The sequence below is a fragment of the Pogona vitticeps genome, chromosome 3, assembly GCF_051106095.1.
Source record: "Pogona vitticeps strain Pit_001003342236 chromosome 3, PviZW2.1, whole genome shotgun sequence".
Classification (NCBI taxonomy): domain Eukaryota; kingdom Metazoa; phylum Chordata; class Lepidosauria; order Squamata; family Agamidae; genus Pogona; species Pogona vitticeps.
In genome coordinates this window covers 9,117,302-9,132,170 of record NC_135785.1, presented here as the reverse complement: position 1 = coordinate 9,132,170, position 14,869 = coordinate 9,117,302, and the positions used below count along the sequence as shown (strand labels likewise).

Sequence of the window (14,869 nt, the reverse complement as noted above, 5' to 3'; positions counted from 1 at the left end):
GCACTTCTGATGGGATGCTTGCAGAAGAAGGTAGGGCAGGACATCCAGAACACTCATGCAATTCCTGTGGACCTAAACTAGGTCCAAATAATTAGCTGAGATTAGGAATGAAGGCAGGAAGGGAGGATCCTAGTTCTCAAAATATAGTAGATTGTTGGGACCTAAATGGGGAAAAGAAGGGAGAGGGAAAAAGAAACAAGGATGGCATTGGTGGGGTCAATACTTACTTCTCCCATCCATCCCCCTTTTGGAGGATTACGCATCCAGTCTGGGTCTCACTGACTCAGAATCTGGCAAGCTGCCACTATGACAATAATATCATTGTTTTGACTAAATTTTTGCAAAGCCTAGAGGAATAAAAATCTACAGTATAGCATAAATTATCTAATGCAACAGACACATGGAAAGCCATAGTCCTGGGAAACCAGAATATTGTAATTGCAAAGAATGCAAGTTATAGGAACTACAGAAGTACACACTGCAACATAAACAGATTCAACTGTCGGGAATGTTATTGTGGAGTGACCTTGCTTAGCTGGAGTTAGCTAATTGTTTTGCAATAACTCTTAGTAAACCGCAGTTCAAGCCTTTTAAAACACTTTCATTTCTAGGGCTACTTTTTCTATAGTCTTTTATTATTTTATTTTACTGTTCTTGAGGAAGTTCAAGTTGGATTTGATCAAGTAGGTGCTTGATCAAATCAAAACTGAACTACCTCTAGAAGCAAAAATGACTAAATTATAAGAGGCTATAAGAGCCTCGTGGCGCAGTGGTTAAAACGCTGTACTGCAGCTAAAACTGTGCTCACAACCTGGGGTTCAAATCCCAAGTAGCCGGCTCAAGGTTGACTCAGCCTTCCATCCTTCCCAGGTCGGTAAAATGAGTACCCAGCTGCTGGGGGGGGGGCAATGTGTAGCCTGTATAATTAAAAAATTGTAAACCGCCCGGAGAGTGCTTGTAGCGCTATGGGGTGGTATATAAGTCCAATAGATAGATAGATAGATAGATAGATAGATAGATAGATAGATAGATAGATAGATAGATAGATAGATAGATAGATAGATAGATAGATAGATAGATAGATAGATAGATAGATAGATAGATAGATAGATAGATAGATAGATAGATAGATAGATAGAGTCTATCCTGAATTGGGCACATCATAATAAGACTCCATGGAAAAGACAACAATGCTGGGGAAAACTGAAGACAACAGGAAAAGATGAAAACCAAATATGACATGAATTGGTTCCAGTAAAGCAAGCCATGACCTTTCATATGCAAGACTCAAGCACGTCTGTTAATGATAAGACCTTTTGCAGGCTACTAATTCTCAGGGATGCCATAAGTCAGAAGTGATTTGTGGGCACATAACAACAGTACAGATCATATGGAGGCTGCAAGTTTAGAAGGGCAGCCTGAGCTGAAACCATAAAATCTAGTGTTCAAAGTCCTATTGCTTATTGTAGTAAATTGCACTGGAGTCAATGTGGATTTAGTTAGTCAATTCCTCTGTAAATTCCACTGATCATGCTACTAGAGTAGGCCCACTTGAATTAGTAGACTTGGTGACCGACTTGAATCAGGTGACTTTGGTGAGTCAACTCACCAAATCAGGAGATCTGAATTATTGACTCAATGGGCCTACTTAGTGTGATTTATTACACTAAGCAACATAATTTTGGCCATTATTTGTTTCCAAGTCTTCCAAATTATGTTCTGTACCCTCTTTTTTTCCTTGGTGACACTTCTAAAGTGTTTGCTAAGAAAGACACGAATCTATCCTCTTGCATTATGTGAAAGGCCATGTGGACTGATTTAACTTGAGGAAGATTACATAAAATTTGCTGGCTTCTTCTAATATCTGGAAATTTGTCTGTGGGGAGGAAGGCAAATGGCCACGCAGGATTTTCCAACCTCTAGCTCTCCTGTGGATTTAGATGAAGCCACATGAGTTACCAAATGAAACAGAGAGACGGAAAAGATGGGAAAGCAGCAAGAGAAGGAACAGGCAGGCAAACCCTAGAAGAACAAGACCTTGAGCTTGAGGTGGCAGCATTGGAAGAGACGGGTCGTACTGAGAGTCCCCAAGGTCGAAGCTGAAAGACTACAGCAGTCAAGACCACCCCATAGTCCTTCCTTTTGGGGTGAGAAGGAGAGGCGAGAGAAAAGAAAGGAGCTGGGGAGGCAGAAGGGTTCCCATTTGAACCTGCACACCCTGGCAGAGCCACTAGGAAAAAGCCTGCCAGAGGAAACCTCCCCTCGGGACAGTCAAATATCCATATAAACAATCCCTGCTGCAGGATGTCTTCTTTAGCAGGTCTTCCAAGTTTTGGAGAAGCAGCGGACGGTTCTCCAAGGACAGAGCGGTGATGGAGAGCCAGTCTGGGTTCAGTCCAAGTTTGGAGAAAAGGGTTTCTTTATCCATTATTAAATGTTCTCGTTCTGCAAACACAAGTTTGAGTTTAATAAAGCCCTCTGTTTCTAAATACATACTCCATCCATAGTTATGAATTCAAACATGGAAGGGAATGACATTGGACCGCTCGGGGTGGCAGGGGCCATGCACAATTTCAATTGACATTGCTTCTTGGTTGTACTGTACTTAATGGTAGGATTTTAGTAAGCCACAAGTTAAAGAATCAACCCCTGCTTGACGGACAAGACAGACCTTTCAGAACAGTTGAAAAATTGTCAGCTTTATTTCAGTTGGCATTTGTACTTGCTGTGATGACATGAGTGTTTTGAATTTTTGGCAAATATGGATCTGCTGGTACATTGTATGAAATACAAAAGCAGACTTTATGGTTATGGTGTAATTAGAGGTGACGGCATATTAGTGTCAGAGAGGTATGATTCAGGCAGACTTGCATGTTTGCAAAATCAGATCTAAAAAAAACATGTGCTTAAATTCTAAGGATGAAGCACAAAACAAAGGCCTTCCCAGATTACTGTGAGGTGAGGAAAGCTCCTGCTGTCCATGCAGACATTCCCCTTTTCACCCACGGATCGTCTCTAACAACGGTTTCTGTCTCAGTGGGGTAGAAAGGGAGACATTTAGCATCAAACTACCACTAGATTTACTGCTGTGGTTGCACCCTCAACCCTGTCTTGCAACCGCGCTGCTTCCTTGCGTTTCTTTTGTCACACCATTACATAGGCCGGTTTCTGAATGCTGAGGATTTCTCGTGTTCGCATCCTGTCGAGACTTTTTATTTTGTTCTGAACAAATTTATTATCAGCCCTATCGAGAAAGATATAGTCATGGATTCAGGCATGCGAAATAGCGGGTTGGGAAATTTTCCGTGCGTTTAAAATTTTCTCGGTAACCCTATTCAGACGTTGCGTAGAGACGCGTGAAAGAACTCTCGCGCAGGCTTCCCGTCCGCTGCAGCCCATTCACGCGTTCACGCCGAACGCATGGAAAGAAGAGCGAGTGCGGGTTTCTCCTAGCAACAGCAAAACCAACTGCGCACGCGTACTGCTCAACCCGCTCTCGAGAATTCCCCAGCGCCGGCGGAACCTTCTTCCTTAAGTCCCTTTTTTTGATAGGCCTACCGCGCGTCCTCCGCCCCTTGGTCCCGCGCACGCGCAGCCCGTCTCCGGAAAAAGCCGCCCCCTCCTCCTCTCCTTCCCAACCCCGCTCGTCGCTTCGGAGGCCTCGTCGCGCGAGAGTGACGTAGGAGGCCCTGGGCCGGCCCTTACCGTGTAGGTTGTGGGAGCTTGACCCACGTGAGGTGCCGCCGCCGCCGCCGCCGCCGCCGCCGCCGCCTCCGGTTGCCCGCCGCCCCCTGCGCCGAGTGCCTGCCGGGCGGCGCCGTGTTGCGAGGGAAGGGAAGGGAAGGGACGGGAGAGCCGGGAGGGGAGAGGAACGGCGCCCCTTTTATGGCCGGGATGCGCCGAGCGACGAAGGTACGGGTGGGAGGCGGAGGGGGGCGGGGTCCGTGCTTGGTGTATGTGTGTGTGTGTGGGGGGGGTGTTTCCCTTCCTTTTGGTCTCCCCCACCCCCCGGTCCCCTTCCTCCCTTCACGGCCGGGCGGGTTCCCTGAGGGGGCAGTACTGTAACGGGGGAGAGAGGTTTTGGGGCCTAGGTTACCCCTCCCCCCCATAACAGAAGGGGAGAAACCTCCTGAGGGGACTCGTCCCTATCTGGGCCTTGGTCCCTTCTGGCTTGTTAACCCCTGTGATGAAGCAGCTGTTTGTTTTATGTTCTATTTTAGGTGTTTTACTCGATCCTAAGGGTGGCTTTACCTTGTATGTGTGTTACGAGCGGGGGATGTTTATTTTATTTTATTTTCCTGGGAACCTGAGAGCCTAGGGATGTGTTGAGAGTAGTGGGAGTATGCTGAGCACACAAACACAAAAGGCTGCTCATTAATAGCACCCTCTCGCCTTCCTTGCATTGAGGTAGTCTGAGTGTTGCCCTTGATCCAACAATGAGAATCCTGTGATTCTGGATCTCTAGGGCATCTCTTTTGGATTCTGGGCAGCCTTGTGGCCACTGCTGGATCACTGGGACTTCTGTGGGGGTACAGGACTTCCAGAATGAGTGTAGGGTAAATTGAGATGGCAGAGGTGGGTGTTTGAGGTGAGTAACAGGGACTTGGGGTGGCTTGCACAAGGGTGGCTTGCCACTCCTTGGGTCAGTGGTTCTTAACCTTTGTTACTGGGATGTTTTTGAACTGCAACTCCCAGAATCCCCAGCCAGCACAGTTGGTGGTGAAGGCTTCTGGGAGCTGCAGTCCAAAACTCCTGAGTAACCCAAGGTTAAGAACCAGTGCCTTGGGTGCTCTCAGGAGTTGGCAAGATGAAAATGGTGACTGACCTGCCACAAGTGGCTTTTCACTTGCTGGTGAGAACTGTAGTAGGTAGGGACAGGAGTGATGAGTGGAAAACAGCATTTAATTGCCCCATGATGAGAGGTGAAAGAGTAAAGAGTGAGAAATGTTATTTATACAATATTCACCAAGTACAGTATAATGTTATCATAATGATGACAATAATAAGGTCATTGTTCCAACAGAGTCTGAGACTGAACACTGGAGAAGAAAGTTGAATGAGCAAAGAAGGGAACACAAAAAAACAGGCCTGGATATGAGTCAATATTTTTACATGGTCCTAGGTATGATGTTACATCTTTGGTAACAGGACTCTGAATAGGAGAAAAATAGGGTTCTGTGAATAAATTCAGGGAGAAAAAAATCAGGGTATTGTAGCCTTCTTCAACATAGTGGTTTCCAGAGGGTTTTGGTCTACAGCTTCCATGTTATCACAGCTGACTTGATGCCAACTCCTCTGGAGGCAACAGGTTGAGGAAGCTTTGATACATTTTGTGGTACACAGCAAGGCCTATATGTGAACTGAAGAAGTTAGGGCAGGGGGCTGGGCTGTTTTTTTGTTCCCTTTCCAGCTGCAGATATTTTTTTCAGGACAAATGAAAGAAGATTGAAAATTTGTTTTTTTCAAGAGTAGACTTAAGTGTCCCCCCCCCACTTTTGCTCAAGTGCACTAAGTACTTGCAATGTTCAAAATGTTTGTGTGTGTCATTAGCATTAAAACAAGTCCTGGGATCTACTAATACTAAACACTACAGTAATCTAATTCAGGGGTGGGCAATTAATTTCTATAGGGGGCCACATGAAAAATCTGAACTGTGTTCGGGGGCCGAACCAACTTTACTTAAAAATAAAAGTTACGCAACTGATCAACTTTAGACAAAAAGCTATAAATGGTTTTGATGTTCAACTTATTCAGTGAGAGAAATCCAGTCTGTCTTTGGCTTGAGCAAGTGCTTGAACACCGGACTGGAGCAACGACCAGCGGGCCGGACAGGAGCGGCTCGCGGGCCGTATGTGGCCCTTGGGCCGCACTTTGCCCAGGTCTGATCTAATTAAACTGATTTGCAGGAGTCTGAGTAAAAACAGAGAGGCATTTAATTCACACATAGAATTTAATTCATGGAATTTGACTGTCACAAGATGGGATTATGACTGGAACAGATAACTTTAAAAGGCAAACAAATGAAAGCTCTCAGCCATGCTTAGTTATTAGGGTTCTGTGCAAGCATTAAACTACCCATTGCCACCTTAATGTCCTGTTCTGGGCTTCCCAAAAATGCATGTTGGCCGTGTGGGAAACAGGGTGCTGGGCTGTATAAACCTTTTGTTTAATCCACTGGGGCTCTTGTTATGTAGAATCTGATAAAGAGATGTTGCTATGACAGTAAGTATCATATGTTATTTCTTTTACTGTTCCCCAAAGTAAAGAACCTGAACTAGGAGATTCATCATTGGTTAATATTTGTGTTGAGTACACTAACACACTAAAGAAATGTTCAGACAATGACAGGTGAACAATTAATTGTGAACAATTATATTAACAAAATTCCCCCATTGAGAAAAAGAATGATCATGAAACGAGCCACTGAGTCTTTCTGAAATTCTGCAAAGTACTGTGAATTCGGTAGTTATGAAGTTGTGGTATTGGAGCAAAAGACATTTTGCCTGTATTAATGCAGTTGTTGTGGAGATAAAGAGGAAAATGTGTATATGCCGTGTATGTAGTTATAGGCTGATTGGGAGAAATGTGGCATATAAATAAATTTGCAGAATATCTCACAGTGGTGGTTTATTCAAGTGGTTGTGCACAGGCTGTGGTCCTGTGCAAGTCTGAAATTCTTATTGAAATCAGTGAGATTTTTGTGTAAATATTCATTGAGCTAGTCTGTAGAACAATTTGGAAGATGAAAAAAATCACGATTGAGTGGTTTGCGATTAGACAGTGAAAGGAACACGCATAGGCTTTGTATTCTAAAGTTCCGTTTAGAAAATAGTGCTGACTTGAGCAGGCAGAACAAGATTTACTTGCCATTTTTTGTGAAAAGATATTTGTTTCAGAAATATTTCCTTCTCTCTCCATTCCTTTCTGATTTTTCTTTCAAAGGTCTAATGATCAAGGGAGTTGTGAAGTTGTTTTCCTGACACTGGACAGGGTTGTTATGGAAACTCCGGGCCTTTCAAATTCATGTGCATCACCTAAGTTGAAGACAGAGAAGTGCAAGCAGTACATATGTGTGCGGGTGGTGGTGTGGGAAGGTGGAGGACAAAGCTGATGCAAGTGCTTGTTCTTTCTCGCTTCATAATCAGAAGCTTGACATGCATCTGCAAGTCAGATTATTTTAATTCTGGGACATTTCTAAGTTACATCATACAACAGGTGTGTCCTGCTTCAACTTTGTCCATTTACAACTGCCTTGAATGTGATAGGATAGCTGTCCTGGGGAACATAGACAACCAGGTATTCTGTGCAGGCAAACACAGGAAATTTCATGCAGCTGAATGATGTGACTGGTGCAGTGAAAGAAAAAGTATCCTTCTTCTGCAACCCACCTAGAAACTTATTGGATGGAGGAAGGATGGATTGTTCTGTCATTCCTCCACCAGCCATGTCTGTAGAAAGCAATTTTTTTCCTAGCTCACATGATAGCATATGTTAGCAGCCTCTTAGAGGGATTATAAAAATATTACAAGATTCATTTAATAAAGCTGAATAAGAAATATTTCATAGAATTCTTTGTTGGTAATCAAGTTTTGCAAAATGCAGGAGAAAGACCTAGGATATGAAAATGGAAAGGAGGACAAATGTAGGGTGTGGATACAATCTTCTGTTGAATATCTTTGAATATAGCGCTGTGATATATTGAATATTGGGGAAACAACCTCCTATTGCTAGAAAGATGATATAGTGCATTAATTCAATTTCTGTTGTTAAGAATTCAGTGCAGCATTGATGGTTTGCATATTCTTGTACCAGCAGATGTTGATGGAACAAGACTTGCACTGCTAATTTTGCAAAGTAAGATCTCTTTGAACACTACGAAGATGTGCAGAAATTCTCTTGATGATGCTGAGTTGAGACCAGTGTGCAAAATAAGAAAGTACTGTGAGGTAGGTTATATTTTTGTAGGGAAAGGGAAGTGCTATACTGTCTTCCTCCCAGCTATATGTGGCATGCACTGTATAACCAAATCTCCCTTTTTGCATTGAAAGAATTATGTATAAATATTTGAAAATGCTTCTGTAGGGTGAAGTTTCAGCAGCTAGGTAAACTTTTTCTCCCAGTTCTTTCTAGATGTTTTGAAAATCTTATGTCCACATCCACTTTTAGTGTTTGTAGAATAAATTGTTAAGATTTTTCTGTCCTTAATAACAGTGCATCAATTGTGGAACAAAAATAACAGTGTCAATGTCTAGACTTGGGTTGATGGTGCCTTAAGTGGCCAGAGTTTGTATCATCTTGCCTAGCTAGAAAGTTCTGCTCTGGGTTCCTCTTGTTGTTTCAGTACTTTCCCCTTTTATGATAATTATGCTGCTCCATGTAGCAAAAATGCTTAGATTAGCCACAGTCCTTTGCCTGCATTTTTTGAATGTGCCTCCTGGCAATGAGTAAATTGCCCACTTCTGCTTTTAGAGTTTGCCTGTGTAGCCTTTGTTACTTGCCAACAATGTGGTCAGTCAGTAAATGTTGGTGCTAGGATAAATTGTCTAGCTAGCAAAACTGTGCTGCCTAGCAGACACAAGTCTCCTAGAAACAAATTGCGAATGCAAGTAACATTTAAATGTATAAAATGAACAGATTGTGTAGCTTAGTCAGGTACAGCTTCCTGGTGCTCTGTGCCTTATGAAAAGTATACTATTGCCATGAAGGCTTCTGCTCCCTGTGGAATGTGCAAATGTTTTCATGCATGAGAATTCTGCTGCACTTTGTTTTTTTGGATTACTAAAGCAGACTGATGTGTTGAACTTTCTGTTCTTTTTGTGTCATGTTATTTCTTTTATCTTTCCTTGGTGTTGGCATGAACATTGTGAATTAGTGTGGTGTTAATCAGCTACACCTGTTAAAAACCAGCTTATTTGTGTAGAGCATCTTGACCCAGCTCAGCAGCCTGAGATGTTGGAATCATAGGAAAAATGGAGTTGGAAGGGGTCTGTAAGGCCAATGAGTTCAACCTCCTGCTCAATCAGGAATCCAAATCAAAGCACATCTGACAGATGGCTGTCCAATTTGCTCTTGAATGCCTTCAGTGTTGGAGTGCTCGCCACTTCTTGAGGTCATTGGTTCCATTTTTGTACTGCTTGAACACTTAAGAGTTTTTTTTTCTGATGTTCACCCTAAATCTGGCTTGCTATAGCTTGAGTCCATTTTTGCTTATCCTGCACTCTAGGGTGACCGAGAACAGATCCTGTCTCTTCTCTGTATCACTGCCATTTAGGTACAGTGGTGCCTCACTTAATGAGTGCACCGTTTAACGATGAATCTGCATAGCGATCTGTTTTTTTAGATCGCCAATGCGATCGCATTGCGATGTTCTGAATAGGCAAAATATCGAATTGCGATGATCGGTAAGTGTTTCGCTTACCGATCTTCGCATTGCGATGTTTTTTTAAACAGCTGATCGGCGGTTCCAAAATGGCTGCTGGGTGCCCAAAATGGGCGCAGCAAGTGTTTTCGCGCCGTGCCCTCGCCTACCGAGGGCGCGAAAATGGCAGCGCTATGGAGGAACTTCGCTGAACAGTGAGTTTGGGAGCCATAGGAACGCATTAAACGAAGTTTAATGTGTTCCTATGGCTTTTTCCGTTCCGTTTAGCGGTGTTTCTGCAACGATTAATCTGGAATGGATTAACGTTGCTATGCGGGCACCACTGTATTTGGAAAATGCTATCATATCTCCTCTTAGTCTTGTTTTCTCAAGGCTAAACATGCCTAGTTCTTTCAGTCTTTCCTCATAGGGCTTAGTTTCCAGCCCCCTGATCATCCTTGTTGCCCTCCTCTGAACTTGTCCCAGTTTGTTGGCATTCTTCTTAAAATGCAATGTCTGGAACTGTACACAATGTTCTAGATGAGGTCTAACCAGTGCTGAATAGAGGGGAACTAGTACCTCATGAAATACACTATACTTCTCTTAGTCTAGTCTCTGCCGTAATAATAGTGGAATCATAATGTGACACTCTGGGATCAAAAGTAAAGTCACGTTGCAGGGAAGTGAACTTTTTCTTGTTCTTATAGGATGGCAAAATGGAAAAGCAGATAATGGTGTGGAGAAGTTGTGACACAGGCTGGGTTAATGTGAAGTCTTTAATTGTGGCATTTGAAAGGAATAAAATTATACTTGGGTATTTTTTTGCTGTAATGTAGCACGATAGGACAGTCATCTAGAAGATTACTTCTGATTGCTTGGAAAGCACTTAATGTATAGTCTAGCCATGTACTTGTTCACACTTTAAAGACTTGTATAACAAGATTGGCAGTGTAATCAAACTCAGTCTAACTCTTAGGAATGATTGCTGCAGATTATCTTCTGCTCCAAGCTGTAACATGCGGATGTCTCTGCAGAAGCAATGAACTGTTTTCCTTTCCGCTCTTTTACAGCAGCTGCTGAACCTCTGGTTTGGTGCCTAATCTGAGGCTATTGAAGAGCTACTGTTCTGCATAGCCCCCATCTTGTGGTTTGCTGATGCAGAGGTCTCTTGTCCTCAGCCAAGTTCTGGAGCAATTTATAGTTGAGGTGGCTACTTGCAACCTCCAGCTTTAAAGGCAGTACGCTGCTGAATGCTAGCTGCCAGGAAAGACCATGATGACAGGGCTATGACCATGTAGCAAAATTGTGTTTGGGTTTTCCAGAGGCATGTGGTTTGGTTGCTGTGGAAAACAAGATGTTGGACTTTGAAGACAAGGAGAGGTCTTATGGTTTTGTTTTGCTTTGCTTTTATGCTTCTAGTTTTAGGGATGAGCATTTGTGGTTCCTCAGATGCGTTGAGCTTACATTTCCCCAGCTATAGTAATCAGTAGGGATTATGGAGGCTGCAAGATTTTAATGAACTGTTGAACATCATAGATTTTATCTTTGTTTTAGCATTCAAGTAAAGGTGTGTGTGCCTGGGAAACAAGAACAAAAAACAAAAAAAACCCAGCAAACAAACAGGAAAAATGAAAAAAGTTTGCCCCCAGCAGGTCCTTTTTTCATTTTACTAAAAGATGTTATAGCAAACATGGAAACAAAACTTATGAACTGCAAGTGAATTACATACTTTTGAGACAATAGGTTGTCTAGTTCAACTTGTATTGTAACATCTGAACTATATCTCATTATTATAGGATCAGCTTTCTTGTTTATTGTTGTTATTTTGCCTTCAAGTCTCTTCTGACTTGTGATGATCCTTTTATGTCTACCAAAAAAAATATTTCCAAGTTCTATTTTGTGTGTCATTTATTTATTGATGGTATCCGTCTTTTCTGCATGCCAGAAATGATGATTTACATAGAACAGTTTTTAAAAATAGATAAAAACACAGAAAGAGAGATCCACAATCAAAATACTTTTACAGAGACAGCCTTGTCTTGTGGACTGACTGGTTTTGTCTTTTGGGTGCAACCAGGCTTCTGTTAAATCTCCCAGATTCCAGGCAGACTTGTATCGGAAGAAATGAGCTTTTATCTCCCTCAGTGTCAAGCTTCCTAGGGCTTTAATTGTTAAGACCAGCAACTTCTAGTGAGCTTGAAAACAAATTGGAATCCAGGGCAGTTTGTCCATGATTGGTGACGTATGATCTCTATTGCCATGGGGATTGTAGTCTGTAGCTTCCAGAGGTAGCCTCACATAAAGTGCATTACAGTAGTCTAGTCAAGAGATAATTAAGGCACAGATAACTGGCCAATGTTTCCTTCTCTTGAAAGGGGAGCAGGACAGAGACTGGGTGGATACACTGGCTTGTCCTTTTAGCAGCAAAGCTGGATCAAAGAGTATTCCAGAATTATGAACAAAGGCTTTGACATTTTAATCCCAGTCCCCTGCTGGTTTTTCTGATGATGAGCAAAATGTTTGTCCTGGCTGCATTGAGTCTGAGTGTATTTGCCCACATCTAGTCTTTCATGGAATCCAGATTGAGATTCAGGACTTCCACTCTTTCTTTGAGAGGAAGAAAGAAGACATTATCATCAACATAATATTAAGACCCAACCTTGGAACTCTGGATGACTTCTTATGGTGACTTCATGTAAATGATGAAAACAGGGGAGATCATCTCAAAGTCTGAGGAATGCTGTAACATAATCACAAGACCAAATGCTTGTTCCCCAGCATTAATTTAAAAACAACTACAGTGGTGCCTTGCTAGACAGCTATCCCACATGATAGTTTTTTCGCTAGACATTGACTTTTTGCGATTGCTATAGCGATTCGCAAAACAGTCATTCCTATGGGGGAATTTCGCTGAACAATGTTTGGTCTCTGCTTCGCAAACCGATTTTTGCTAGACGACTATTTTCGGGACTAAGCTTCGCAAGACAGCTATTTAAACAGCTGATCGGCAGTTCGCAAAGTGACTTTCCTATGGCCGATCTTCACTAGACAACGACAATTCTTCCTCATTGGAACGCATTAAACAGGTTTCAATGCATTCCAATAGGGAAATGCTTTTCACTAGACAATGATTTCGCTAAACAGCGATTTCAGTGGAATGGATTATCATCGTCTAGCGAGGCACCACTTTACACAAAAACCAGAACAAAATAGGGCTGGAAAACCAGTAAAATACTGCTCCACTTCCATTTCAGCCAAATGGCACAACAGGATATAATTTATGGTATCAATTGCTTCTAAAATTTTCAGAAAAACGAGCAGTTCAAATAAAATGTATAGGATTGCTCTGTCAGTTTCAGAAACATGACAGAAGTTTATTTGCTAAATTGTAGATGGTGTATTTTATGTGTTAAATCACTAAAATGACTTTAGGTTTGATATGAAAATTAATTATTACATATTATTCAATATTTCCTGTTTTAGCTGAAATGCAGTTGATGCAATTATGTAGATATTAATGGCAAATACAGAGTGACTGTAATTGCCTTTCATCTTTCAAGACTCCCTAGAGATCCCATTTGACCTGTGAAAGCATTTAGGAGTCTTGAGGTGGTGTCTGTCCTTTAATACTGTATTGTAATTTTTTTGTCAATGATCACAATCCTAGTAGCAGCGATCTAGCAAAAGCTTTCTAACACACACAGACACACGCCAATCCTGAGGCCCCAAAAAACTTTTACCTGGCTCAAAAGGGATTGCTCTCTAGGAAGCCTTGGGACCTAATGAGGGAGGGAAGAATAGGAAACTTTAAATTAAGGGTAATGTGTACTGATGATGTGCTTTCAATCTATACCTGTGTGTTTACTTAAAAGGAGTTCTTCCAGAGTTTTCAAACCCATTTCAGCCCTCTTCCATTTTTTTTCTTTCCTGTCTTCACAGTGTCTGGAAATGTTACATCTCTTAAGAGAAACCACTGTATTCTGATCAGTAGCTTGCCCATTCTATGAATCATTGCTCATTTGTGAATGTCTTTGAGGACTGAATCTTTGAAAATGCTACAAGATATTTTTTTTGCTTTTTTCTGCTCATCAATCATCCTTTCTGTCTTCCAATACCATTTTTATATCTCCATCTTAGCAAATTGGCATGAGTTTCCTGAAAGCCTACCTCTTGCACTTTCTGTAGCCTATTAAATTTCCCTTCCCTTATCCTTGTTTAGTTTTTATCTGTCTGTCTTTTGTGTCTTAAGCTCTAGTAATAGGGACCTGGCTGCATTAGTGAAACCCACTGGCCACGCTTTACTTTTAAAGTTGACCCGTGTAGGATGATGACTGCACCTGTGTCTAACTGTAATGAAAGAACTCTTCACTTTTTGTTTGAGCTATTAATTTACATATTACTATGGTATCAGTACAGATGGCTTGCAGGAAGTAAGATTGGCTGAGGGTGAGATCTGCAAAAGTCTGGAGTGGTTATTGGCAAGATAAAACAAGTGGTAATGAACGATCAGGTCACAATGGAGCCTTTGCCAGCTGGATGTAATTAAAAGATGGCACTTGGAACTTCCTTCCTTGAGGACTACTTCTGTTTTGGATTCTAAAGATGAGCAAAAATGTGTGACTGATTTCTAAAGCTCAGGGCCAGGATTGGAAAAATGCTGACATTGAGATTTTTAGTATTGTAGAGGATGGAGGTATCGAATCATACAACCATGAAGTTGGAAGGGGCCTGTAAGACCATCGAGTCCAACCCCCTGTTCAGTGCAGGAATACAAATCAAAGGATATCTGCCAGGTGGTATTCTAAATTTCTCTTGAATGTCTCCAGCCGTGGAGAAATTAGCCACCTCTCAAAGTAATTGGTTCCATTGTTGTACTGCTCTAATAGTTAGGAAGTTTTGCCTGGCATTTGGCCAAAATCTGGCTTCCTAAACTTGAGCCCATTGTTGCGTGTCCTGCACTCTGGGATGGTATGACAGCCTTTCAAATATTTGAAAGGTGCTATCATATCTCCTTGTCAGTCTTCTTTTCTCAAGGCTAAACATGCCTGATTCTTTCAGTCTTTCCTCATAAGGCATTGTTTCCAGCCCCCTGATCATCCTCGTTGTCCTCCTCTGAACTTGTTCGAATTTGTTGGCATTCTTCTTGAAGTTCAGTCTCCAGAAATGGATGCAATACTCAAGGGGAGGCCTAACCAGTTCTGAATAGAGGGGAACTAGCACCTTGCGGGATTTGGAAACTATACTTCTGTTAATGCAACCTAAAATAGCATTTGTTTTTTTATCCACATCACACTGTTGACTCATAAGTGGATGCAGTGACTTACAAACGTGTTGACCTACAAACATTTGTAGGTCATTTGTGAACATAGCTCTGTTCACAAAATTTTGCTTTGACTTGCGAATGGAGCTTTGACTTACAAACAGAAAAAAGGCAGAGGAAAAGGGCGGGAAATTCAAATTGCTAACTGTAGGTGGTGACGAGGCGGCTTCTTTGTAGCTCTTTCACCCCGG

General features: G+C 42.0%; 1 protein-coding gene across 7 annotated transcripts in view; it reads left to right on the top strand.

The window, feature by feature from the left end:
• The first annotated feature begins 3,618 nt into the window (after positions 1-3,618).
• The window catches only part of SENP5 (SUMO specific peptidase 5), a 49,780-nt gene continuing 38,529 nt past the window's right edge, over positions 3,619-14,869 (top strand). For 3 of the 7 annotated variants that reach the window (XM_020810559.3, XM_020810558.3, XM_072996261.2), the window contains exons 1-3: positions 3,773-3,912; positions 5,024-5,122; positions 7,816-7,946. The gene's annotated coding sequence lies outside the window, so the exon portion shown is untranslated. The other 4 variants (XM_078389778.1, XM_020810556.3, XM_020810557.3 and 1 more) reach the window with 4 other exon arrangements.